General features: G+C 43.8%; 1 long non-coding RNA gene across 15 annotated transcripts in view; it reads left to right on the forward strand.

Annotated features, from left to right (window-relative positions):
- LOC135412330 (uncharacterized) overlaps positions 1-27,178 on the forward strand; it is a 475,906-nt gene that overhangs the window by 378,600 nt on the left and 70,128 nt on the right. For all 15 annotated transcript variants that reach the window (XR_010429568.1, XR_010429573.1, XR_010429566.1 and 12 more), the window contains one exon: positions 3,977-4,094. This is a non-coding gene — a long non-coding RNA (uncharacterized LOC135412330). The remainder of the gene's footprint in view (positions 1-3,976; positions 4,095-27,178) is intronic.

Consider the following 27,178-nt stretch of genomic DNA (forward strand, 5'->3'; position numbering starts at 1 on the left):
TCGGTGCTCATTCTCTGCCTTTTATTTAATGTACATTCCAGGTAGTTCCACTTTGATTCTTTACATTACTGTCCCTAGCACTGACATTTGCCTTGAGTGTTTTAAATTTCTTTCATGAATTCTGAAGACGGAAAAACTTCAGGAAAATCACCACTGGCTTAATATGTATTGATGTACTATTACCAGTGGAACGAATTTTTGTTATTCCAACTGACACTGAATAAACAAGTGCTTTCTATTTCTTCTGAGAAGCTCTGACTTGAAATATCCTTCACTGTAATATCTCCACTTAAAAATAGCATTTTCTTACTGGGTCCCTGTGAATCATATCTGCATACCTTAATGAGTAAGTGTTTAATATTTTAATTTCTATTAATACAGAATGGTAAGTGCTGCTGGAAGTCAGCTGAAGTAAGAACTATGGCAAGCAGCTAAGTTACATTTCTCCCTGTGCATCATTGTCATCATCACCAAGTACTATCAATATAAGGACCAGCCAACTCCTAATTTCAAAGGAACTGGGTTTTTCAGTGATTGCTAAGGGCAGAGTTGTCACGCAGACCCTTTATTGTGACAATGATTCATGAGAAGAAAAGAAATCAGCTTGATTCTCTCATCACCAGTGACATTTTCTTTGGACTGGCAGTTAAATTTTTTTTTTTTTTTTGCTTATAAATAGATTACTCTAAAGTCAGGTAAAGGTGACAATATGGAACCCCTGTAGATATTTATGTTAGTCATCTTTTAGCATAAACCTGGGCTTTAAAGTGAGATCTCCAAACACAACCTCATTTCCTCAACTTTTTTTTTCCCTTTTCTTACAAAAAGAGGCAAGTTCATCTGGGCTGTGTGTTTAAATCCTGTGAAGGTTTGTGTCCAGCTCTGAATTAGGCAGTGTCTCTGATGGCAAGTGATAATCCTGCTTTGGAACAACTCTGCTCCCTGAATGCTGGCTCTTCTGCAAGCTGGCATTGCTTGTTTTAGCCTGTGTTGGCCAGTGTTAAAATGCCTTTAAATTCCCCCAAAATGACAGCTAAGGAAAGTATTGTGTTGGTGTTTTGAGGCAGATCTTAAAAGAAGGACAGCTTTTGTCTGAGATCATACACAGCATCAGGCACAAGTGCTTCTGGGGGGTTATGAAGGCTCCATCCATGCAGCTGGGAATGCAGGAATATTGCTGATGCAAAGAGGAATGTATTTCTCAGGGCTGCACTGTGCACCTCCATGATCTGAGATGAGAAAAACATGCCATCAGGATGTCTTTGATTGCTTTAACCTTTCTGTCCTCCACACTGAGGCAGCCCCTGGAGCCGCTCTCTTGCTTCCAGCCAAGATTCCAGCCTCTTTCCAAATATTCCATTTTAAGTAAGCAGGTGGTTGAAGTCTTCCTGAGTGAAGGGACATCTTACCTCCGGCAGGGTTTAAACCACAAATGAAACAAAGGGAAAAAAACCCCACGGAAAACCAGAGTGAACCCGGGCCGGCGCTCGCGTTTCTGCTTCCGACTGCGCAACCCGTGTTCTGGGAGTAAACTCAGTTCTGCGTGTTTAATCTGACACCTTTTGCAAGCAACACACTCACTCAAAACACCAGCAAGGAATAAACACCACCAGCCCTCTTGTAGATCTTTGATTGGGTAGCTAATTCACAAATGATTGACTACCCAAGTAGTGGGAGCATATGGAGGCTCTGTGAGCGACTGTCAACACGGGGAAAGTAGTCGGGGAAGCCAATTGTTAAGAACTGAAAACAATAGCGAACAAGAAAGTCCTTGAAGGAATGTGGCACTGGGGCTGCTCAAAGCCTGGATTTATGAAAACGTGGGGCCAAAACAAAAGAAGATGGCAGCATCATTTCCTATATGTGCTCCTCGTTGTTGGTTATTATTATTCCAATTTTTGACACTTGAATGAAATGTGGTATAATTGGGCTTCATAGCTGCTGCTTCAGGCGACATCAATTGCCTTTTTTAAAAATGATGATGGCGTTGAGGGAGACTCTTTTTTTCCTTTTTATGTTTGGAAGCCGCCGCGCTCTCGGTGCCACTCGTACAATACACGAAAGGGGCATTGTACTCCTGGGAGGGTCTGCAGGGCTGGGGACTGATCCCAGGAAGAAATATGAGATGGAGAAGCAAAGTAAACATACTGTAGGATGTTATGCTAAAGCTAATCCCAAGATATCCCTTCTTCTCTTTCCCTGCCTGGGCTTTCCTTACCAGTAGCTCGAGCCTTTCGCTTCCTTCCCTGAGTGTGCAACGTTGCAGGTGTGTGCAAGGAAACTCCATTCCCTGCCTTCCTTTGCTTTGATTCAGTAATCAATTCTGTCAAGTTTGAAGGACCTTAAGCTGTCATGAAAGGAAAATCATTCCCTAAACTGTGTTTATTTCTGCTACAAAAAACCACCCCTGAATCTTTTGTTTGTATTGATAGGTGTAGTGCAGGAGTTGGTTGGCTTATTTTGACTCGGGGAGGAAATCAGATGAGAAACATTATGTTTTTCAAAGTTGTATTCAGCAGGGAAAGGGAAGATGTGTATTCATCATTCTGCTTTTGCATTGAGAAGCAATTCTTTAGGAGGTAGAACAAATCTTTAAAAAATAATGCTGGAAATACTCTAATGACTCAGGAGACTGAATGAAGCTATTGTGGCTGGATCCTTTGTGGGGGATAGATCCTGCTGGGCATGTTTTAAATACCGTGCCCCTCATTTCTGATACACCCCAACACAGAGCAGCATTTCACCTCAGTGTTCCCAAGGGAACTCTGGCCCCCCCAAAGCTGCTGGGATGTCCTGCCCTTAGCCTGCATGTCCCCACCATTAAGGTTTGGGTGGTGATGTCCAGCTGAAAGAAGCAGAGGGTTTTTTAGCTGCAGTAGGTGAAGCCTTTGCACTGCCTGAATGAGGTGGAACTGGTGCTGGAGGAGAGAAGGGAAATAAATTGTGCCATGTCCCTGTAGCTTTAAAACCAAAATATTTGCGTGTATTGAAGGCAGTTTTTCCCTTCAGACAGACCCAAATGAAGGGTCTGGATCCAAACACCCCCAAATGAAGGACCATCTGTACTGTAGCTCTGCTGTAGCCGCTTCCCAGAAAACCTGCCAAGGGATGTGCAGGATGTAGCCCCTGTGCCAGGTGCTGTCAGCAGCAGTTGGATGCTGGTTTCAGACGTCAGGAGGATCCTTCTAAAATTAACACACACATGCAGGCCTGCACAGGTCCCCAGGTGAGCAAGACTGCTCCCCTTGGTGCTCTCAGGCAGAGAACTTTTCCCTTTTTCCAAGGCCTAAATCTGTACATAAAGCAAAGGAAATGCCACTCAGAAAAAGAAGGAGCATAAATGGGGAAACACAACCACAGTAACAGAAATGTCAGTTTATGATGTACAGCTTGTAAACAAGATGTGTGTGAAATCCCCCCTCCACGCACACACACATGGGTGTGAACTGTATTTTGGGCAGCAGTCCTTTTCATGGAATCCTTGTGTGGTTTGGGTTGGAAGGGGACCATGAAGATCACCTCATTCCAATCCTCCTGCTGTAGACAGGAACACCTCCCACTAGACCAGGTTGCTTCAAGCCCGTCCAACTTGGCCTTGAACACTTCCAGGGATGGGGCAGCCATAAATTCCCTGGGCAACCTTTTCCAGTGCCTCACTACCCTCACAGTAAAGAATCTTATCCTAATATCTAATCTGAACTACTGTCTTTCAATTTGAACCCATTTCCCCTTGTCACTGGAGACCATTGCAAATAGTCTCTCTCCATCTTTCCTGTTGACTCCCTTCAGGGACTGGAAGGCTGCAATTCCTTGCTGGGTCACACAGATGCCAGGGGTAGCCGTGCTGGTGGAGGCACATCCTCCCCTTCTCCCAGCATCTCCTTCTGACTTTTCATTTTCACCAAAATGCCAAACTTCGACTACTTTAAGGCTCTGCCAACTGATAAAACCCCTTTCTTCTTCCTCCTCATCTTAGTGAGATCCCAAGTGGAGGATTCCTGGTGACAGCCAGCGCTACTGCCGGGATCTGGGAGCTGCCTGCGGGCGCCGAGCTGGAGCAGAGCAAGCAGAGTCAGGAGTGCTCATATTGACAGGTAACTCTTGGAACTTCATTGCCTAAAGACACAAATTTCAGAGCAGTTCTTGGGTGTAGGCGTTTAACTACTAATGATTTAGAATCTTTAAACAATTCTAAAATATTCTTTTTAATGAAATCTTTGCCGTTAACCTTTAACTGCTTCCAGTTCACAGAATGCTTTACAAGAAAGGGCAGGAAATCAATAGCTCTAAAAAGCAGAAGCAGCAGCATGTGCATATCATAGTGGTGTGCCAGTGCCAGGCATTGCCCAGGGCAAGCAGGGGGTGACACACAAGAGCTGTCCCTCTGCCTGCCTCACTCGTGCATCATAATCTGGCTCATGGGGAAAAGGGATGAGGGTTGGTTTTCATCACCAAGCCATTATCAGGGGAACCTGGGGAAGTGATGTTTGTCCACACAGGAATCCTCACAGCCATTTATTTTTGAGACCTCGTTAGTGTGAGTACAGCAAGCAAGATTTTGACCTGTTTTTGGTGTTGTGCTGGTCCTGGAAATTCTTGTTACTTTTGTGACTCTGCTACAAGTACTATAAAACAGGAAAAGACTTAAAAATTAATTTATCTTTTTCTCAACCTCAATTTGTATCTCTATGCAAACAAACAAAACACACACACACACCCCCATAAACCCCCTGTTCAGTGAGCTTTTCTGCTTTCCTTTGTTCAGCTTTTCCATGCTTTTGTCTTAGATGTTAGAAGGTTGGACACAAGGTCATCCACAACCCATTTCATGTGGATACAGCAAGTCAGTTCAGGTCTTCTCCCCCTCCCCTCAATTCATCTGAAAGCTCTGCTGTGCAGTAATGGGGCTGAAAACACAGCCCTCGTGGTGCAAAATAAAAATGCTGCCGTTCCACAGGACTGCTGGGAAAGGATGTCCCAGGTGAGCGTCTGTGCAACTCCAAATGGGTTGTTTGGGTATGTCACATATGACTTCAGCAGTAGATTACTGTGAGTTTGAACCCTTTTAAGCAGAAGCTGGGAAGGGGTTAGAAATACTTCTGTCATCAATAATTACAGGAACTTCTGTTCAGCCTTTGCTGCTCCTCCCGGCCTGGGACATGCTCCTTGTGGAGCCCAGGGAAGGGCAGTTCAGGGAGGATTTTATTGACGGGTGTCACAACCCCCCAGCGTGTGTCACTTGCCGATAGCAATTATTGTGGTGGCAGGGCTCTGCCCAAATGTTGCCATGGATATGGGCTGTGATCTCCTGTGAGTTGTTTGCCCAGTTTCTGGAGCTGACTCCTCTGTGTCTTAAACAATTATTGAAATCTATATGCTCTCTTTCCCTGTCTGTAAAAATGGGCTGACTCCCCTCACTAGTGTATTTGGAGAACAAATTAATAATGTCAGGCACTCAAGAGGAAAAGTTTTTCAATGTACATTTGCTCTGCAAAACTGCTCAATATTGTTATTATTTATTATTCTATGGACTCATCACTCTCAGCTCCCTTCTGCCAGAAGCTGCTTTGAAAGATGGATAAGTTGCACAGAAATTATTTTCCTTTGGTTTTCTTTGTGAGAAGGTTTTAAATGCAGCGTGGGGAGGGGTGTTTTTGTGAGGGAGGGCAAAGGAAGACAAGCTGCTGTGATTAAATGAGTTTGAAAAGGTGGAACCAAGGAAAGATAACTTCACACCTAAAATTCAGATTGCTGTATTACCAAATTTTTTACTCAGATAACAGGCAGAAATACATAAGAGTATAAACAATCCTTTTAGTACCTGCAGATATGTTTATAACACTTCGGTTTTCTCTCTGTGCTGTCTTTCCCTCCTCGCTGGTACAGAAGAAGTAAAATGCAGGCAGAGATGTGAATAGCCCTAATTACTGTTTGTGAATTCTGTGTTTGAGGTGGCTGATAGATACCAGCACTGCTCCTGTCTCACTCCCTACTTCCAGTGCCTTTCCATCTGGTGCAGCTCGGGCTTTACGCTCCCTCAGGTTGATGTGAAAACTCCTGTGAAAGCAGAGTCATTGATTTTTTTGTGGGTTTAGTGCCAGAGCAATTTTAGGTGGCACAAGGCTGATTTCCTTGACTTTCGCTTTCCTGCTCTTGATACTTCTGTGTCAAACTCAACACCTTTGCCAACACTATCCTCCTCCTCATAATAACAAAGTACTCAGCACCTCCTCCTCCTCACTAGCGCTGTCAGCAGGAGCAGTGGAAGGGTGCTACAGGCGACTGTGTTTGTTTTGACAGTGCCAACTTTCAAAAGAATCTGCTGAGTTAGTGGGAGGTCTCTGTGTGTTTGTGTTTCTAAACATAATTGTTTAATTTGGGGATATTTCACCACTGCGCATCTCGTGGGGAAGTCACAGCCTGGCCTTCGGTTCCTGCTTGAGAGAGACACTGTGGTGAAGAATTTGATGTGCTGCAGCTCTCTCTCATTTTGGAGACAGCTCATGACATGGAGGGACTTTTCCAGGTCTTCCAGTTAGTTGGTGATAATGGAATAAGTAGTGGGGAGATTATTGTCCTGTGTTATTGTAAAAAGGCAGCTGAAGGCTCCATTTTGGTGTCACGTATGTAACCATTTATCATAGTAAAAATATCTCTGTAGTATCCATGGCCAAACCAGCAGGATCAGGATTAGACCCTGGAGCTGTGTGGGCTGCCAGGAATGGTGGTCACAAACACACCCGAAGGGATTCTGCCTGAGTTAAAGGGTATCACTGAAGACAGATTCTCACATATTGTCTTTCAGGTGTCAGTGACAGGAGGTGCCATGATTTATGACGTGGCACAGGAATCCCTGATTAATTGTCTGGCCCTGCTGATGTGCAGGACATGACGTGCAAAGTGTTTTTTCCCAAGCATTTTATAAAACATAGTAGGCAGGGAATGGACTCTGAGGCTGAAGTCCCGACACTGGGGCTGCCTGCTCACAGAAAGTGTGTTAAATCATCCCTTTAGTCCTCCAGCTGCTCTCTCATCCCACTTAGGGGGCTTATCCCTCTCCTCTGAGTGCTCAGGGAGATCAGAGCCCAAGCCCTGCTCCTCGGGCTGGTGTCAGTGATGTGCACAGAGCAAATGCCTTCAGCAAAATCTCCGTGGCACCGAGGCCATTTACATAGAGCCAGCAGGGCTATTTAGGTAGGTGCCAACCTGAAAGCTCCTTATTTCTGAGCTCCTTCAGGACTCAGACCTTGCAAGAGACCAAATGTAAGTGGATAAAAGGCTTTTGCACATGTAAGTCCAGTGGCCCCTTCACACCGGTGACAGAAGAAATGGAGACTCTGCCCAAACTCTATTGAAATAAAATCCTGCATTTTAATCGGTGGATTTCCCGCATTTCTCTGCATACTATTGTTTCTTTTTATTTTGCGGCATGCCTGCTCGATTCATGAGGCATTTTTGTGTCCTTTCCAAAATGTGGGATAGGCAATGAACTCAGCTTCAGAGCCATAAGCCTTTTTCTTCCCCACCTAAAAAAAATCCCACCTGCTCTCTCTTTATACATTACCACCCTGCCTACAGCTGAGATAGGGATGTAGGGAGACAGGGAGTGTATCTGTGAGCGTGCTGCTCATGCTTATATTCCAAATGAACATGACATTATCTTTGAACTTAAAACCACTTCTTTGAATAACTACATTTTTTACACGGCACAACAGTGAGCCTCAGCTTATAACAAAAATACATCTGCAGAGGGAACTGGAGTTTAGCCTGCAGGGACTGGATCTGCCTGTTTATCAGTTTGTGCATACAGGGATGAACCCTGCAGTGGTCCTGCCCAAAAATGAAACTAAGGCATTTGCTACTCGGGGAACTGTGGGCAGCCCTGTGTGCCAGGGGATTAGGGAGGGGGAGGACTTCCAAAAGGAAAGGCTGCAGCCCAGAACTCGGGTTTCCTGGGGGTGGTGCAAAGAGGTGCTTCTTCCTCCTGGAAGTTTGGTGGCAGTTGAGCCTGTTTTAATCTTGAGCCGGGACTGTTCTCCCTCCTGCCATCCCCACTCTGTGCATTTGACAGTCTGTGGTCTGATCATCTGTGTGAGCTCCTTGGAGACACCCATCCATGTTGAGCCAGAGGACATATATCTCTTGCTCTCTCCTTTTGTGCACTGAAAGGATATTGTTTTGAAAGTCACACTATACAACAGCCATTGCAGAGGGTGACTCTCAGCTCCTCTGCAAACAGAAGAGAGCTTTGCACACAATTTGGTATAAAACAAGGTTATGTCTTTAATTAAATTATTTAATCCTCTTTTTTTTTGAGAGAGAGAGAGAGAAAGTCTTTTTTATGAGTTTAGAAACAAGGAGGCAAAAATTCTGGGTTTGTTTTTTTTTCAGGCTTGAATTTCTTCAGTCTCCTTGTATTGCTCATTTTTCTGCTCTGTGTTTATACTTCTGGGGAAAGGGGATGGCACTTGTTTGTCTCTATAAGGTTTGGGGTATGGGATGTAGTCTTATTTATAAAGTATTCTGTGCACTGGCAGTTGTAAGAATGAAGAGTAAGCCCCAAATACCTCTGTCTTATTAATTTTGGCATTAGCAAGACATGTAATTTTTACAGCTGAAGATGGCTTCTCCTTCTTAAAACAGTCCTTCCTGTTTCACGAGGTGAGCTGCGTTTCTGCTCTCTGAGGGGAATGGCCTGGAATTCACAAACCAGAGCTGAATGGCAAAAAAAGAAGGGGACAGAGAAATTAGGAAGAGTGGCCAAATAAGCCAGGCATATGCACTGGGTTTTTCCTTCAGCCACGAGTCACACCCTGCTCCTCCTTTCCAGGCGAGCCGACCGAGGCAGGAAGACGAAAAGTAACTCTGATCCCATAAAAAGCTGGAACTTGAACAGGAATCCAATTAGCTCCTTTGTTTTAACATTAAACTGCCTCGCCTTGACCTGAGCCCACAGGTAGTGTTCCCGTCCATGGCTGTTGTCAGGCAGTTGTATGAATGTGTTACAGAATTAAATAATGTGGCATTGTGCTGGATGAGTAGCACTTACGCACTAAATTATCACAGCTCTCCCTGACCTTGGCAGCATCATAGGGTTCATATTTTCAGAAAGATGAATTGTTCTCAGAACAATTTCTTCAATGTTTTAAACACACACACTTTCCTTTCACCTTACGGATGCACCGCTTTTACCTCCCTGCTCTGTTCTGATTTTAAAAACACCGGTCCCAACACAGCGCCAACTGAAGTCAGTAAAAGGGCTCTTACTGGCTTCTGCTTTGGTACTTTATATACTCAAATTAAACCTGAGGATTTGAGCCTAAAATGGGAGAAAAAGATGAAGTGTACAACTTTATGGACTTCAAAAAAAAATCTACTAGCCTAGTGTTTTCACATTCTTGGCCGCTCTTTTCCAGGATCTGAGGGCAGCAGGGCAGGACACAGTGATTCTCTTTCAAGGCTCAGCATCCCCTGGCTAACTTGTACTGTTTGTGTAATCTTCTCTAGATTGTAGTTGAGAGCATGAATAAAGGACACATTTGCTTATTCTTTAACATGAATATTAAGGCCACATTGCACATGGGGGCAGGTATAGCTCAGCTCTGCTGTCTAATGTCCTAAAGGGTAACTTTAGTCTGTTCTGATGAATTACATTGTCCATATTCAAAATTGCCCTGTACTACACCTCTACCATGTCCTGAGAGAAAATCAGCTCCTTTAAACAAGTTATTAATTTAACATTAAAAACAAAGGAAAGGAGTGGAAAATATATGCTTGCAACCTTTTCTTGGAGATAGTTTCCCAGTGCAGTGTAACATAAACAGATTAACTGCAGTGTTTATTCAGTGTGAAAAAGCAGTTCCAAGAGCCCCAGGTGCTTGCCAAGTCCATAATTGTACCTCCTTAAATACTTTCATTACTTGGAAGTACAATAAGAGAAGCAGAGACACATGCTTTCTATTTTCTTGTCAACAAAACACCTCCAAGAAATTAAACTCTATGTTGTCTAGAAATTTTCAGCAATATTTTTTTCTTTCCCTCTTACCTTGAAGAGGAACGGGGGCCAGGGACCCTTGTGGGTGCTGCTGCCCACTGCCACCCATGGGCCTATAAGTATATTATATATATACTATAAGTATATGTAGTATATATATATAGTATATTTAGTATGTAAATATACTATAAGTATAGTATATTTGGCCTGTAAGTATATTCCCCTTCTCTTTTGGCATTGCCTTTTGTTTCATTGGCTGATATAAAGGCATGAAACCTTTCCCAGAGGCAGAATTGAGTCCCTTTCTTCAACCTTGTCCTAATGTCCTTCCATGGAGCTGTCGTGCTGCTCCCTCTCAGCTAAGGAAAGAAAACTAATTTAAAGTGCAACACTAACCTGGAGTGTGATTGAAATGTTCCTTCTGAATGCATATGGTAAAACTGGGCATCATTAAATGCCCACATGCATCTGCAGATAAGCCTTGGTGTAATCTGATTCTCAGGCCCTATCCCAGGCCTTATTGTTCAGATAACATGGGCAGAAATTGTGCTTTGAGGGCTTTATGTTTTAAGGAATGCCTCAGTCAAACAAAACTGCCTTTCTGAGCTTCTCCCTCCCCAGTGCCAACCATATGTAGTCAAACCCAGCTCTTTGGGGAGAGGCGTGTGGCGGGTGAGATTTCTGCTTCCCACCAGTCAAAAAAAAAAAAAAAACCAACACAAAAATCCAACAAAAAAAGTGAAGTTCTGCTTCAAAATTGCATCTGAACAAGTGTAACGAGAATTGCTCATCTCACAGCGAGAACAAGCCTGTGCAGTTACTCAAAATTTGGTCTTGAGAAAAGCAGCCTGAATATTTTATTTATTCCTCTCATATCCCTTTATGTCCCAAGCCTTGATTGCATATCTAAAAAGAAATTCCCTCATCTTTTTTTAAGAGGGGTTGTGATGTGCCGTGTTGTCTCACTCCAGCTAGTTCCGTTTGGCGCTAACCCGCGGTAATGAAAAGCGGCGCTTTCTCGGTGCTCAGTGGTAGGTGAAGGAATGATATCCATGTGATGAACCTGGGAAGGATTCAATTGTGTCATTATACAGAGCTCGGGGAGATGCTGAACAATGCACACCTGGAATCTTAAAAATCCTCCTTTCTCACTGGAGGGGGGAGGTCTTTCTCTGGGAGGAACTCAGCTCAGAAGTAGCTCCCGCAGGACGGCCGAGGCAGCGAGATTCCCGGAGCCTGTTTGTAAGGAGACATCTCCCTTCCCAGGCACCCACGGAGCCTGGCACATTGTGCTGTGCTCCACTCACAGGGCTGGGGATACAAAGTGTGACAAGACACTCACCAGCTTTATTTCCCCGAGTCCAACAGCCCTTTTTAAAGGCAGAAGAATGTCTGTGTTTCTACATCAATTTAATAGTTTGCCTGTAGATCACATCCCTTCCTATCACAAAGAAATCATTGTATCCTGCTGTGTAATTAATACACATGTACGGTGTGGCAAACATTTTCCTGTAGACTGCTTATTTTGCCTGTAAATTACAGGAAATCCTATACAATACACCTGGGAGCCCTGCAGCTTGAAATTAGAATACAAACCATCCCCACCTCCTCTTGCTTGGCTTACCAGTCAAATTTCAAAACTCTTTTTTTGTTTGGATGTGTAATAAATTGTGATAGTGATGAACTCACTCACTACTATTCGGCTTAAAATTAATACAGGTTTTAATTCTGAAATGGAACCGGTTTATGGCTCATGGAATTGCTACAAAGGGATGAAACCGCACAGAGGTTTCCAGTTGCGGATTTTGTTCTGACACACATGCAACACACAAATTTGTAACAAGATCCCTACAGTTTAAGGTATATTGGCAGTAAAATCGATGGCCAAGCCTTAGTTCTGTGTGATGTCACATCTATATGAGCCCTGAGATCGTATTAAAACAGCAACAGCTGTTACCTGTTGGAGGCACAGAGACTTTTAAAAGGGAGGCTCCATATTTTCCCTCTCTCGCTGCTGCTCTGTGAATCTCAGTGACAAAAGAGCCCTCCAGGAAAACAGTAGTGCCAACTGCCAGAGCACATGGACCACCAGCCCTCGTTAGTTTGGTGCAGACTAATCACAGGGAATTACCTTCATTCCATGTCTTTTTGGTGTGTGTGTGGACAGGGGGTGTCCGCTCAGAGGGCGTGTGGAGAGAAGCAGAAAATATTCCCAGCCCGTCCCTGGTTTGTGACCTCCGTGCTGTAAAATGTGCAGCTTTATCTCTTGCTGTCGAATAAACGCTCTGGTTCAGGAAGGGTACAGGAGTTTAGGGAAAAGACGGCTCGGAGCTCTCCGGTGCTCCGCGGGCTGCTGACGGCTCTGGTGGAAGCTGCTTCCCCAGAGCGCTCTGCCAGACATAATCACATCCCTACAGGTGAGAGAGGTAATTCAGGCTCTTTGAAGCTCTCTCCTGGCTCCAGCTCCTTCCCTCTTAAACTAGGAATGGCAGTTGCATCTGTTTATTAGCGAGCAGCAGAGACCAGCGAATTTCCATCGCTAAAAAGATCTCTTAGAAACAGAAGCAGGCCAAATCCTGCTCTCCCTTTCAGCAGGGGAAATCCAGTCAAAATCAAGGCTCACACCGAATCACTGTTGAGCTGCCTTGAAGTTTGACAATGCAGTTCAAAAAAACATGTTCTCCTGAAAGTGTAATAAGAGGAGAGTTGTATGCAGCTTCCCTGGGGGAGCAGTCCCGGTAGGAATTGCTTCGGGGTGTGACTGGTTGATTTGGGTGAGGAAACAGGGAGCAGAAATAAAACAAGGTCTTACTTGGTGAACCCAACTGTGCATTTTTTACAGTTTCATCTCTAACTTCCCTCCATCAAAGGTACTCTCCCAGCCCTGGGCACTTTAGCAAGGTCTTATTCGCAGGATTTGAAGAGGGGTGTTTAAACACACAGAAACCGAAAATCTGCTCAGGCCGAGACTTCATCAGTGCCTCAGAAAATCAGAAACACCAAAAGCACTTGCTTTGTAAGGCTTCTGATGCACTGGTGTCATTGGGAGCTGTTGCTTTCAAGCAACATGATGTCACTGTGGAGAAATATGATGTCAGGGCTGTAAAAGAGGGAAATAAAACTTGGCTAAAATTCCTTTTCACATTTGGAAGTTTCCATTTTCCGTTAAACAGAAAATACTCTGTTCTCTTTCCTGCGACCTTCACCTTCTTTATAAGTACCCCTGCCAAGAGTGCTAAGGGTACACAGGAACCACCATTCCCCTTCTCCCAGTGGGAATATAGCTACCTTTTATTACTAGAACTAGTTCTTTCTTTAATGGTTTTGCAGTAAAAGTTAAAAAAAGAGTGTGAGAGAGAAGAAGAAAGTGGCCTTTTTAACTACTACAAGAGGTATTAAATAGTCAGCCAACCTCTGGAATCACTTCTCATTTTCCATGAAGCTGGGTAAGGAGTGTTATGGAGTTTTTTGGGTAAGGTTTATTGGACCTTCACAGTAGGACTACAAAAATGTGGATACTCTGATTGGTTTTGTTTAATAAGGCTCAAGGCTCCTGCCTCTACCTCGCTTTAAAGTCTTATTGCCCCTTAAATTTTCCCCAAGGTTCGAATCCATAGTTTGAAACAATCATTCACATGAATATCATTTGGTCTTGTGCTGCAGGGGGCTTGTACCTTCTGGATTTACTCAGTCCCATGGAACTGTGTAGCTTCTTGCAGGGTCTTCTGGTGATATCTTAGATGACTAATATGCTCTTTTCACACATCACTTGTCCAAAAACCTGGGAAATCAATAGGGAGTTTGCATACACACCAAAAGTTATACATCCAGGCTGTGACTGTGTATCTGCAAGTTGGACTGGGGTGGGTGGGTGAAAAAGGTGAATTATGGTTTGGCTTTCAACTGCTTCCTCCTCTTCTGGTAATGATGTAGTCACGAGCTTTTGAATTTTTGGCCTGTTTCCATCCTTTAACATGACAATGGCTCTCAGCTCTCACCAGGAGTGAGCAAAGCAATTAGGAACAGATGAAATGACTCAAGCTCCCATTAGGCTTAAACTGAGCCTGTTCGTAGGAGTTTAAGTTTGTTGAACTTCAATCTTTTCCTTTGTTTCCTGTCCGTGTTTTTTTCTTTCTGGCTTACTATCCCCTGTGAGGTTCTGCCACTGGTTTTGCTACTGGAAGCAGGGAGATTTAAACCAGTAAGAAACAGGTAGTGAAATAAGAATGGCAGACAAGCCACATTTTATATGTCTGAGAGTCCCAAATAAATACTGATATTTCCTCAGCTCATCTGAACCAAATTCAGATGAACCAAATTCAGATGAGTCTTATCATTCTGGTCTTGTCATTTACTGATTATGTTTCCTTGGTAATGCAGAAGATGGACTGGTGTTTTATCACTGTTTACTCCATCCCTCCTTGCTGTGTCCGAAAGCTTATTTTGGACATGGGATTGACAGAACTGCTGAAAAGCTGGTCAAGCCAAAGGTGTGACTGTGGCCAGCACCATGATATCCCCTCTTCTGGCATATTGGGAGTTCCAGTTACAGGTCAGGAGCCCATCCCAGCTCTCTGTGGTGCCTGGAGACCCACCAAGCCTCCTGCACTCGGTGAGAACAGTTTACAGCCATCTTCTCAAGGAGCATCAAGACCCACCTCCTTAGGAGGGTTCACCTTGGAGGTGGAGCCGAGTTTTCCATGGTGTGTTTGGGAACAGTTTGTTTGGGGGATCCTTCAAACCCTCCCCTGAGCCTCTTGGATTTTGGCATTAACGAAGGCTGACAAAACTCAGGTGTTGTTCTTCCTCCCACCTGGGCACTCCAGTTCAGTTCTGCTCGCTGTACCTGTCCCACATTACTGGTGAGGCTCTGTCACCCTGCCCACAATTCCACTGAGTGTCGAACCCAGTCCTGACTTAGAGCTGCCACTGGAAAGGGAATGGTCTGGGTTGTGTTTATCCAAGGCAGAGAAATTATCAATTAATGGCAGGAAAACCTGAGACAAAGCATGCATTTGTTTAAGAGTGGCTCAGTGTTTGGTAAACCTTGTTCTCACATGGGTTTTTTGGGCAGTATTTTAGGCAGAGCTTCTTTGATGATGCTGGATGTCAGATTAAAAGGACGAGTAAAACAAATATTGTTTCTATGTGTTACTGGTTAGATTATCTTGTTTAAAGTAATACTTTTATCATCTGGCTATTTTTTCTAACCAGCCTAGAAATGCCAGAGGCTCAGCAAGCTTGGTAGTTCTTCTGGTAGGTGAAAGAATCATGATAGGAGTGGATATTCCCAACCTCGCACAACTCTAATTAAGAGTAATTCTCAGTAATGGACTTTGGCTGCAGGCTAAATAAATACTGCTCCTGAATATTTTTCTTAAATCATGCAGGATTGTATTAATTGAAACTCTCACATCTTCTGGATTGAACCCAACTCCACGTTCTGCAATGTCTGTCTTGTGTGTGTTGCTGAGGTGCCTCTGCTACCAGCAGTGTAATTAAAGGCATGGCTGTATTACCTTTCCAACCTTTTGTTACAGGGGTCACGTGTTGCCTGGCCCCAAAAAAAATGTCTTTGAGCCGAAACATGGCAAACAGAGCCACTGGAAAAACAAGATCTTGGATTTATAACTATCTTGAGTCCTTTCCAAGGGGTTGGATGCAGCTGTAAGTGCTGCAGGATTTCAGGCAGAGGACAGGAAAGGAATGTATGTGATATAAACATCACTGCTGCTTTCAGAGGGCTGGATTTGTAGGCCCTCAGATTTTCCTCAGGCAAGCTTCTCTTTGGGGATATCTCTCAAGAAAGGGAGGAGGTAGAATGACTGAAACCTGGTTTTGATTGGAAGGCTTTAAGTGCAGGGCAGGGTGAGAGGAGAGGGACACTGTGACCAGCAGTGTGGCAGAGCATCAGTTAAGCTGCTCTTCCTCTTTCCGTCCTTTCCTGCATGAATTCTGACTTCATTGTGCTGCTGCTGAGCATCCATAAAGGACCCCTACTGAATTCCCAACTTGCCATATGTTCCCTGCCAAGTACAGGGAAACAAGGCAGCACAGTGATGGTGGTGGAGGAGGCCATGAAGGAAAGGCAGCAAGGGGAATTTCTGCTTTGCAAAGAGCACCAATTGCACACATGCAGAAGGCTGGTGATGTGGGGGGCACAAAATGGAAGGGAAAAATGGCTTGTCTTGCCAAGCAGGAGAGGGCAAATCCACCCGGAAATTAGCAACATTCTCAGGTTTCTGGTGGTTGTTGCCAATAGCAGAGGGGGAAAAAAAGCAAAAAGAAAGGATCTGAAGTGTGCTTAGCACAGGATTCATATGAAAAAAAGAGATTAGGATCAGATTTTCAAAGGCGTAGGAAATGTGTTCCCTGCCTCACTTTTGTGCTCACAGCATGGGGATGGTTGGACACCCTTGGGCAGCACTTCCATTTGACTGTCTACCACCTTGGTGTCTGTAAAAATCCTGGAGGCAGATTTTGGTCCCAGAAGTCTGTCTTTTTTGTGCCCTTGCAGAAGAGCAAATCCAGGGAGTGGGTTGGTCTCTGAGGGGGTTCTCTCAGCACAGAAAAATTGGCTCATGGCATAGGAGTTCCTCTAACCCTGCAGTGCCATGGCACCAGCAGTCCCGGGGGTCACCTCGAGGCAGGCTGGTCCTAACCCAGAGCCTGCACACAGGGCATGTCAGGCCTCACTGCCTCATGGATTGAGGGTGGGAATACAGGAGGGAATTCACGTGGCTTTGCCCAGCTCTCCATACCCACGTAACATGCTGCAGCAGAGGACTCAGCCCTATCTCCTCAGCATTGCAGCTGGGAATTTTCCATGTATACCTCATCCAGAGCAAGGAGCTGCTGAATATCAGGGGCTGTTGTGTGCATGCCTGAGTGCCAGGCATGACAACAAGAAGTTAAGGATACTGCTTAAACCATAACTGAGAACTTCCTTGCTTTAGTGAGTTCAAGTCAAACATTGACTGGTATTTGATCAGAAGGTGGGCTGGTTTTTTATTGTTATTATTTTTTAATACAGTTTAATTGTACTGGAAGTTATATTGGGGGTTCAGTAACCACTGGCTTGAAAATTAACTGAATTATGAAAGCTGAAGCGTTACTAGCAGCATCAGTTAATGACAAGGTCACCACCACTGTCATATTCAAAAGAAATGTTACACTTGAATGAGGCTGAGATGGCTGCACTGTCCCATGGTTCCAGGTAGAGAAAATGAAACAAGAGCTCCGTGGGTACTGTTTTATCCCATGTTTGAATCTAATGCATTCTTTTTTCAGCTCATTTTGGTTCTGCTGTGTTCCCTCAACATATGGAGTCCCTAGATATTAAGCTGTAACATGGAAACTTTGGGGGCTGGGAATTACAGATCGTGAATAGATTGAAAAGTCCCACTGAACGCTCCCTTGGGTTGTTTGTGTAAAGATTAATTTTTGTTGTTTCTGCCTTTTACAAAAATCAAGTTAAGTCTACAATTATTTTTGTCTTCCAGGCTATAATAGGGATCAGACTTTAAGCGTGCCCTGTGCACCAGCACTCAGGCACATAGAGATGCATCTCAGGAACTGACTCAGAAAGGTGGTGTTAATTGAAAAGGGGAAGTGTAGGAGATCTTGTTGGAGATACGGGAAAAATTAACTGTTAAGTTCTTGATGTTTGCACACTGTTTAACTCAAAGCCCTGATTTCATAATTTAGCGTAAATCAAACCAGAAGATAATGATATTGTGCTTGACCCTGTGCTGCCGAAGTCAGAGCAGGATTAGTCCTGGGGACAGAGTAACTGAGGGGGAAGATTACTCAGAGCTTACTCCCTTGTCGAGCCTGCAGTTTGATCCGTGCCATGAGGCTCAAATGAAGCAGTGCCGTGTTTGTCTGGTGTGCCTGTGGTTAAATGAGTTGGTGGCAAGTTTAGGAAAGTAAGAGCCTTTATGGAACCGAAGCTATACCTCAACCCAAAAACTAACCTGAGCCATAATTAGGTCACATGCCTTGTTGGGAGCAAACTGGAACAGTAACCCAGCTGGGTGAGTGTGTGAGAGCTGCTTCAGCACAAAAGCCAACGCGCTGCTCGCACTGGCCGTTTAAGGTACCAGCAGAGCAGGGGTAACAACCAACTGGAGGGTCCTAAAATCTTAACCCACGTCAGCTCTTTGCAGACTTAAAGAGGTCAGCACACTTTCCTTCTCTTCCCCTGCCTCCCATCATGAAGTCTGATTTGTTTGAAGCCCTCTGTGAAGCTGCAATCCACCTGACAACCTGTACTAAACCTCCCGGCTCATCTCCCTTTCCAAAGGTTTCTGGGACACGAGCACGCGGACAGATGTTGTCAGACCTCTCCGGAGGAGTGCCAGGTAGCAAGAGCCATCCAAAGGGGATGCTGTGCCAGAGGCTCACCACAAATTTGGAAAGGTCTAAGAAGCTTAACGTAGAACCTGAAGAAGGAGCTGAGAAAATGTCAGTGAGGATGAAAATCGTAGCCAGGGCCTGGGGAGAGAGATGAGCAGCAGCTTTGGATGGGAGGGCAGGTGTGGGAATGAGATGGCACAGTGATAAAAGAAAGAATTGTTTAGGTCCAGAATATATAGGAGGAGCATATTTTGAATGGAAAAAAAGAAAAGTCTAAGGCTTGGAGCTGAAATGGTTGAACTTGAGAAATTTTGCTCTTGTTTCTGAGGACTCCAGTGGTGGATGTTCAAGGCAACTTTAGCTTGGGAACTTGGGAGTGTTCTGTTGGACCTCCATAATGCCCACTGAGATTTCTGCCCCAAAGACTCTGCTTGTTTACTCACTTCCATGTCTCTTTCCCCATCACTGTGCTGTGCTCAGAGCAAAGAGTGGATGTGTTCCATCTTCTCCATGGTGGGAAGTACTTCTCCAAACTGGGAGCACCTCAGAAACTCATTTATCAGTATCCCAAGGTGGTTGTGCATTTGCTGCCACCCATTTCCGTGTCTCCAGTATTTGCAGTGGCAGAGGAGGTCAGGATGGTGTTGTGCTGTAGAAAAGGAGCCAGAAAATATAATAAGAGAATTTTACCATGCTAATATTAATACTAGCATTAGTTATTATTGATAACAACTACTTATTTAGCCCAAAAAATCCCGTTAATGATGAATAGAAGAATTACAGTTGCCCTTTATGTAAACTACCTGGGTTACTGTTAACTGTTCTTTAATGCATCTTAGAGGCAGGAACATTTCAGTCTGCAATGTTAAAAACACATATTTGCTTTTTCTAGTTGTAATGAAACTATAGATCAGGGCTGTGAACTTGACAGCCCCAGCATTTCCAGAGCACAGCCGTTTCTTCCAAAAGCCAAATGCATTTAAAACTGTGGCTGTCCTTTCTGTTGCTACCCACTTCCTTACCAATTTTTGTGAAGAGCTGTAGTTCCAGCTTTATCTAGATTTTCTCTGAGCTTTTGCAAGCAGGAGCTATTGCTGTAAGCTGAGAAGTGCTAGAAGCTGCCCCTTGTAGGATAACAAAGTGCATCTTCAGGTAAAGAATTTGGAAGATTTGGGCTCATAAATTGTTTTTATCTGAACTCTCCAGTCCACACAAACCAATATTTTTTCATGTTCAGTTACTCTCCAGACAGGTATATGGTTGCAGTTCTCAGGCTTATAAAGGAGGCACAGAGCACTGAAAGGGATAAAGCAGAGGGACACAAATCCAAACCACGTGTAAGGATATGTGTGTGTGTGTCTGTGTCTGTTGAGATATTTATTTGCTTCTGAACCTGTGTTTTTCCACGAGGGATTCAAATTTGCTCAAATCACGCTGTGAAATGTGGAGGGTGAGCTTGTGAGCAGGATCTCCATGTCTGACAATTGCCACATACATCCCAGAGCTTTCCCTGCTCAAAATCAGCTCCCTTCTTCCCAGTGGACAGGGAGCCAGAAATCATGATAAGAACCCTTCCACGCCGGGCTTTCTCTGGGTAGCCTCTCCATAGCTAATAAATGAGTTGGGCTTGATGGAAGGGTGTTGCAGTGGTTTGGTTTCCAGCCTGCCTGGGCCTGGGGCCACATTCCTGCTGCTCCCTGGGCTCCCCTGGAACCGAATGGGAGGTGTGGGTGAACAAGATCAGACCCCTCGTCTGCAGACACTGAAGCCACAGGCAGCCCCCAGTGACCTCCCTCGCTCTCCACAAACACTAAATTCATTGCTGGCTGGAAAAAAAAAGGGAGCACTTCAGCTTCTTTTCAAAATAGAGAGAAACAATAGGGCACACTGTAGTGAGTTCCAAGTCTTTTATCTTTCTACAGATTCAACCACAGTATTGATTCTTTATTGACCTAAACTGTCCTAAGCGTGGCTGTGGTTTTTTCTCATATAGTCTATGGGAGAGTTAAGGCAGCTACTACTTTAATATTGATTTTTGTGAAAAAGGTGCAGGAAAGGGGGCAATTTGTGTCTGCAGTTGCTCTTCACTATAAAAGATACCATTGTTAGGAGCTTATAGCATTATATCAAGGGTCTTAATCTGTAGCAATCTTTTTTTACAACTTAGAAATAGGCTTGGGCAAATGTGTTATTGGTGTTAATGATATTTTGAAGTGAAGAAAATTTGTCAGCCTTTCCAAGTAAAATGCTCAACTTAACCGTTTGAGAGCTTGACAGGTTTGTTACATCTGTTTGCAGGAATTATGTCTTTTGTTCCCCTGGAAAAAAAAAAAAAAACAAGGGGAAAAGAAAAAAGACTGTCCATTTGAATAAACAGTGATAATAATGTTATCTGAATAAATCTTTAATAAATTGAAATTATTACTGCAGGCTTAAATAAGCGGTAAGTTTTGACAAGAAGGGCATTATCATCTAATTATACTTACTTTATGAAAGAGAGGGGCAAGGGCCAACCTGTGAGCCGTCTCAACCACAGTAATAGAGTGATCCCCTCTGCAGACTAAAGAAGGAGCCATCAGACAACAATAAAACACAGGCAGTGCACTGAAAATTGCAACTGAACCCCTGATTCACACGGCTTCACCATCTTAATTGTTATGAAAACTAGCAGAGCAGGATGATAAGTGCATGGCAGAGCAGCCTTTGCTAAGTGGCTGAGAGAATCCTGTGCCAGATATTTTATGGTATTCCTAAAGGTTTCTTTAATTATCAGTTAGTGGCTCCTGTGCATTAGCTTCCCATTGGCTGAGTGCTTGGTGTGAGGGTCTGTCCCAGCGTTTGCAAGCAGGTGTAAGGAGATAACTGGTACCTAAACTGCCTCTTCTTCCTGTGGGCACCTGGTTTGCTGAGAACACTTCAGGAATTCCAAGACGACACCTGCGAGCTGCTTTATTGGTGTGTGTCTCAGATATTCTGCTGTTAGTTGATCCACTGTGTTGAATTATAAAGAGCTCTGCCCACTGGAACATGCTGCTTTTGTCATGGAAGCCATGGGGAAAGCTGGATCTGCTAAGGGGAGTAAACCAGTAGTATTCACATGCCCTCCCCACGTATTATGTGTGAGTCAATACACTTCTAATACCTGCTATTTAGTTTTTTTCCTCACAGAGAACCAATAAACAGAAAAATCTTTGTCTGTTAATCTGATTTGTTTGGCAAATAAGGTTGATTTGTTTAAAACCTCCACCTCCATTTATTTCACAGAAGGCAAAAAAATTTTGATTGTCATAACCTGCCAGAATTAAGAAAGTAGCATCACTCTTCTTTGTCTTAGATAACTTGGATTTGGAAGTACTCTCCACAAATCAAGTCTCTTGTGTATATACACATGGGGGGGTTGCATATATATATATATATATATATACACATACATATATATAAAATATTTTATTTTAAACCTGTTAATGCAGGCCCTCTCCTGCATGTAGCAACGTTATATGTTTATTCATGTGCACCTGACTACAATGATTTCCCCCTATTAGTTTCTTGTCTCATTTAGCATTCAGGATATTTTAAGGATGAACAACATTGTGCAGTAGGGATGGGCATTGTCTTTAACCCTCTACAAAAATCAGTTTTGGCTCCTTCTAGGCCTGGATTTTGGGATAGGCACAAAAACCTGGGGAGTTTGTGTGCAGTAAGAGCAGCACCCATCCCTGTCAGAGGGCTGGGAGGGTGCAGGGAGGGACCCCAGCAGTGACACGTGCACAGACCAGGAACGTGAGCGAGGGCAAAGCATCGGGACGTGATTCAGAGCTGTCCCCAGCAAAGACAAGGATGTGCACAAAGCAATGACTTTTCTTCTCCTTCATCTCAAAACAGCTCAACTGCTCTCGTGGCATTACCCCAAACCTGTCCAGCTCGTGGCACGTGCCAGGCAGGTACACTGTGAGCCCAGGCTGTGGAACTCAGTGGTGCTGTGAGGGACTGGCACAGCCTGTGGCACACACAGAGCTCCAGCAGCAGGGAGGGCTCCAGCCTCACCTTCTCCCCATCCTTGTTTCCCACAAATATGTCACATCTCGCTTTGTCTCTCAGGACTCTCAGGAGGCTAAAAATAGAGACAACACATATGGAAGTGTGCTGGGGATGTGGCTGGGTTTAGTTCCCATTCCTTCCTCTGTCACAAGGGCTCAGCAGCTTTTTGCCTTTGCACTTTGCCAGCCTTTTCAGCATAAATGAGGATGGTTTGGTAAAAACTGAGCAGAAAGGTCCTTAAAAAAGAGATGTTCAGACATTTTCAGCTGAAGTAATTGATGATGCCCTACAGTTATTGTACGTACAAGGTGTAAATTTGCCGAGGTGTTGCTGCTCTAATACAGCCTTTCATGCTTATTTTATCATTTTCTATATAATTCCCTATAAAGTGCCAACTCTGTAAGTGATATAACTTCATTTTTTTCACTTGTGCCAGCAAGCTGAACAAGTGGGATGAGGTTACAGTAAACAAGAGGGAGATTGCTCGAGATAGAGGTTTTAAGAGTTCACAAAGCCCAAGAGCAACAGAGAATCTGAGACATGAGAAGCTCTCCATGAGAAGAATGCTCGGAGTTATATCCCCCCCTTGGCATAAATATGTACAGACAAAAATGACTCACTATGTGAGTCAGAGAGAGGAGGTTTTATTTACACCACAGAACTTAGAAGTAACATTTTCACTGATTCTATTCTGTTCAGCAATTGTGGGTATAAGCAAAAGGCTGTTAACACTTCTGTATGAATCAAATTTTTAAAAATCACTCCGCCCTTCAATCAGAACTGTTTTCTCACTTATGTGAATTAACCTACAGAACTGGCACATGAAATAATTTGTTTCAGTATCTATTACTGAATATGTTTTGGCCTGGATCCATAAAAGCATTTAGGAGCCTGAGTTGCACTGAAATCACTGAGCAGAGGAAAAAAAAAAAAAGTGTGTTATTCCTGGTTACTACAAGGAGCTGTAGCACATTGCTCTTTTCTCTGGGCAAACTTCAGAGACTGATCCCCAGCCAGGCTTTGTGACTGTGCTGGGGCTCTTCCAGGCTGGTGAGGGGAGGTATCTGCTCAGGCACTCGTGAAATGTAGTTCTGGGAGGTCCTTGTGTGCCGGACACTGCAGGATGTGTTGTGTGTCAGGGGAGCAGAGCCGGGAGAAGGGAATTGCCATGTAATGAGACAGCATGGGACTGAATTACCCCACTATAAAATATACCTGTTTGCTTTGAGAGGAGACTGGAACTGAAATGTAATTAACTTTTTACAATATAGATACGTTTCTGGTAGAAATAAACCATTTTTTGGTGCATTTTTTCATCTAGTAAAACGTCTGAGCTGCTGAGCGATATTTTGATGGACATTTTGTTGCCATCCCCATCAGCCTTTCGAGCCCTACAGCCCCCTGTGCCACCATCTCCCAGGAGGAGTTTTTGTGAAGCTGTGTCTGAAGGGGTGATACACAGGGGGTGAAGTGTCCTTCTCATTGCCCCACTCCTCTAAGCCTCTGTAAGGAAGTGTTATGATGAATTTGTTGTTTGAATTTGTGACACACGGGAATTTGCACATTCAGTGATGTAACAAGATGTCTTTTTTTTTCTATCCTCCTCCTCATGGACTCCTAACAATCAGTTTTTGTAAACAAAATACAATGTTTGGGGTAACCTGTAGGATGTGATAAGATGCCAGGTGTGAGGAATGAGTGAAAAGGTGTGATGTCTACAAAAACCAGCCTACAAAACAGCCCTGAGAATGGCCAAGGTAAATAAGACACCACTGAAACTGTCTTTGCCCCCCACAAGTCCTCATGTGTGGGTTTACACACACCAGCAGAGCCAAGTTAACCTTAATTGTGTGTTGTTTAACTTGGCTACAAATGGCTAACCCTCTTTGTAACTTGGCTCTGATCGTAGGTATCACACCTTTCCATTACTGACCCCTCTTGTCTAAATTGTTTTTTTAATACATATTAAATATTTCTGATCTGGTTTAATTCCCTAGGGTTTTTTGCAGTAGAAAATATTACAGAAAATATTTCTACTGATAGAAAGACATATTTTAATAGAAAAAAATGTCTTACATTCTCAGTGGCTAGACAGGTCAGTGGTTTTTAAAACTCGATTCTTTTTGAAGGAAGTAGTGCCAGAAATACTCTAGAATTCAATGTGCTGGTTTTCCTGCACGTTCGTTGGCAAAGGGAACAGGAATGCAACTTTGCTGCAATTCTTAAATAATAAATATATTTAAACTGCAATAACCAGTCAGTAATTCTTCTTATTTTCCTTTCAGCATCATATTTCTTAGTAGTGGCTGCAATATGTCAACAGTTTGTTACCACGATCCCCTGAAATTCTGAGAAGATGAAGTGTTTCTCTGCTCCACAGCAGCGTATTAAAACTGTGTTCCATTTAATTGCCTTTTCTGAGGGTTTTATCTGCACATTATGTGTAGTGCACGTGTCAGAGCTGCTGGTTAGCAGGAGGTTTTCATCAGTTTTGTGGGCTGGGTACCTCAAGGTGTGTTGGTGCCCACAGCAGCATTGGCACACACGGTCTTGGGACTTGGCCCAGTTCTTGCAAAATTCAATTGACGGGCTTCTGTTGACATTGGTGGATCAGGTCTTCCGTGAGGAGAGCGAGGAGTAATTATTTTCTGCACGTGGGGTGTCTCATCAGGAGTTGGGCAGTTGTGAGTCGGTTTGGTTGGGTGGTTAAATTTGCACCCGAGTGTTGACTTCATCCTGTAAAATCCTCAGAAATGCCACGCTGGACTAAGGGGAGTTAAGCCCGTCTTTAATCCGGTGAGGTACAGGTTAGGTGGTCTTGGAACCGTTCCCACTAAAGCAGGGGACAGCGTTACAAGATCCACTACCATTTGTACTAATTAGCAACTTTGCTGACAGCCTCTGGTGAGTAACTCATTACTGTCTATTTGTGTGCTTGGCTTATAAATCCCCGAGCAGCCAGACTGTGTGCACTGTTGTAGCACAATATTGTTGTGGTATAAGACCTTTTTCTCCAGCATTAGCATCTCTCCAAGCTTAGAGCTGGAAGTATAAGTAGGTCAGTGGCATGGAGACGCAGCCCCCAAGTAAGGAGGACTTCCAGTGTTTCTCTTTCCCCCCCTCTCTTGGTCCTGAAGTGGAGATGAATAAAATCTGTTCGTTCTGGCACCGCTCTTGCTGATGCCGCTTGTTTCTCGGCACATTTTAAATTTTCTCTGATTCGACCTTCACCCTTTGCTTGTAGGCACCATATCACATATTTTAACAAGCTTCCCCCCCCCCCCCTTCCGTATCTGTGTTAGTCAGGCCTGTTAGAATTTTGAAGCACTTTTGCCACAATTCAACAAGAATGTTCTTTTTCAATTTCCGTTGGTAGATTCTGCTATTCAGTGGTTTTCCCCCATCCTTTATCATAGGCTGGGTCTTTTCCATATGGTAATGAATCATTCCCCCATGAGGAGTATCATTTGCTCGATTCAATGGACTTCTCACAATGCAGATATATGCATTTCTTTCACCTATCATTTTGATTTTAGTTTTCCTGCAGTTTATTGGCTTCAGTCTGTATTTTCTTTGTGATCTGTTCTCTTTCCAGCTCTGGTGGGTATCTCCCACTCCATTGTAATCTGTGCTGCCCTGATGGCACCACCTGCACTTTCTGCCTTGCTCTGGAGGTGTTATCTACATATTTAATTCAGTCATTTCCACCAGACTGTCTCATACTCATGTAGTATCTGTTCTGATCCTCTAATCCCGTTGGTTTGGGTTTTCTTCAACTTGCCTATTTAGAAATAAAAGTGTTGACAATATTCTGTGCTGTGAAGCTGTTGTTGTATGTTTAATGAAATAAAGAGGACAAGGATGAACAAACATCTCTTAAGCACTGGCTTGGATGACACTGCACAAACAGAAAGGAGTCTCAGATCTACACGGCAGATTCTGCTTTTTATTTATGTAGTGATTCGATGAAAGGGATGTGCCAGGATGGAAGTGTGGCAGGGATTTTTCCCAGTATTATTTGTCTTGTTTAAATAAGCTTTTGCACCAGAGCTGAGATGGGCTGAGGGTGAAACGAGCCGGTTCCAAACCAATAATCCTGTGCTCCATCCTTTACTTCTCCCTCATTGCAAGACTGTGAACCAGTCACTGGAATGTTCCTGTGCTTTCTCTGGTTTCCAAAACAAGCCACCTGTTTTTACCTGCTTGAGTGTCTGTTTGGTGAGAGGGATCCTGGACTGTTGCAGTGAGGAATCCTCACCACTGACATCCGTAGGAGCAGGTTTTGGAGCGTGGTGAATCCCGTTTGCCAAAGGCCTGTAAATCACTTGTGAGCTCTATGGATGAAAGAGGAATTACTATTAAAAAAAAAACAGTTTTGGTACCTTAAAAACAACTGAAGACTGGCACCAGGTTCTTGGAAATAACAAATGGCAGGGGTTTTACTTAAGGATCTCCCCATGGGTTCAGCTAGATGGGTTTCTAATGAGCAGGTCTTTTATTTCTGTGATATTCTGTATCTCCCTGCCACAATTACTCATGTGCAAGTCCTAGAGCCAAATTCTGCCCTTAGATGCATGTTTGCTTCTCCCATTGGCTTTCTTGAAAGCTGCAGGCATTTTTCCTAAACCATCATTTGGCCTCCAGTTGTACTGTGGTCATATTTGTCTGTCCAAAATGACTGTGGCTCTCCATTTATAATCTCGTAATTTGTAATCTTTATTGAGATACTGCTGTGGGTTTTTCTTTTATTACTGGCATCTTATTGTAATATTGATTTTTTGTTAAATG

This window comes from Pseudopipra pipra, chromosome 3 (assembly GCF_036250125.1).
Source record: "Pseudopipra pipra isolate bDixPip1 chromosome 3, bDixPip1.hap1, whole genome shotgun sequence".
Lineage (NCBI taxonomy): Eukaryota > Metazoa > Chordata > Aves > Passeriformes > Pipridae > Pseudopipra > Pseudopipra pipra.